The sequence below is a fragment of the Eurypyga helias genome, unplaced genomic scaffold (genome assembly GCF_000690775.1).
Source record: "Eurypyga helias isolate BGI_N326 unplaced genomic scaffold, ASM69077v1 scaffold24941, whole genome shotgun sequence".
NCBI lineage: Eukaryota > Metazoa > Chordata > Aves > Eurypygiformes > Eurypygidae > Eurypyga > Eurypyga helias.
This window is the reverse complement of record NW_010229434.1, coordinates 9408-10189: the sequence shown is the minus strand read 5'-3', so window position 1 is coordinate 10189 and position 782 is coordinate 9408.

Below are 782 nucleotides of genomic sequence, written 5' to 3'. Positions count from 1 at the left end.
CAGGAATGCTGGCCTACGCATGTCCACAGGAACAGCACTTCTCACTATCAGAATCTGTAGAACACACCAGCTTTCAGATATACACCCAAAAGGCATCAGGAGTAAATGCTTTACTTAACAAGCAAAACAGCCACTGCTCCCTTCCCCCAGCTCTCAGCAGTTGAAAATATTTGTGACTCAGCAAGATCCCCAGTGAAGTGAATTTAAACTTAACATTTCTCCATCTCCACACAACAGTTCTATAAATGCTACAAGCAGACGACAAAGATGAGGAGAAACAGAGAAATCACCAAAAGCATATCCCATGTATCGCTCTTCTCACATTTCAGAGTTACTGTTTTTATACAGCCACAATGAGCACTGGATAATCCTTGCCCCATTCATCTGCAGTACAGGTTACCATAAGAAAGGTTTCCTCTTTCTGGAAGGACAATCAGAACACTTTCCATACCTCTGTCCTCCAAAAAAGACCATCATGGGAGACACCCAGAAAGCCACTTATACCTGTATTTAAAACTGCTTAAAAGTTTATACCTACTGTTGATGCCCAGGGGCAAAGATTTCATTTAATTTAGTTAAAATTCTTAGAATTTCCACTTCTTAGAGAATGAGCATAAGAGTTTATTTATTAAAGTATATTTATCAAAACTGAATTTAGACTCAGACACTATTGGCACACAGAAAAACACTAAACAAATCTTACTGCACGTACAACGCTCCCTTCAAGCTCCAACAACCAAGGTGACATTAGGCTGTTTCCATTGCAGTGCTCCTTTCACACT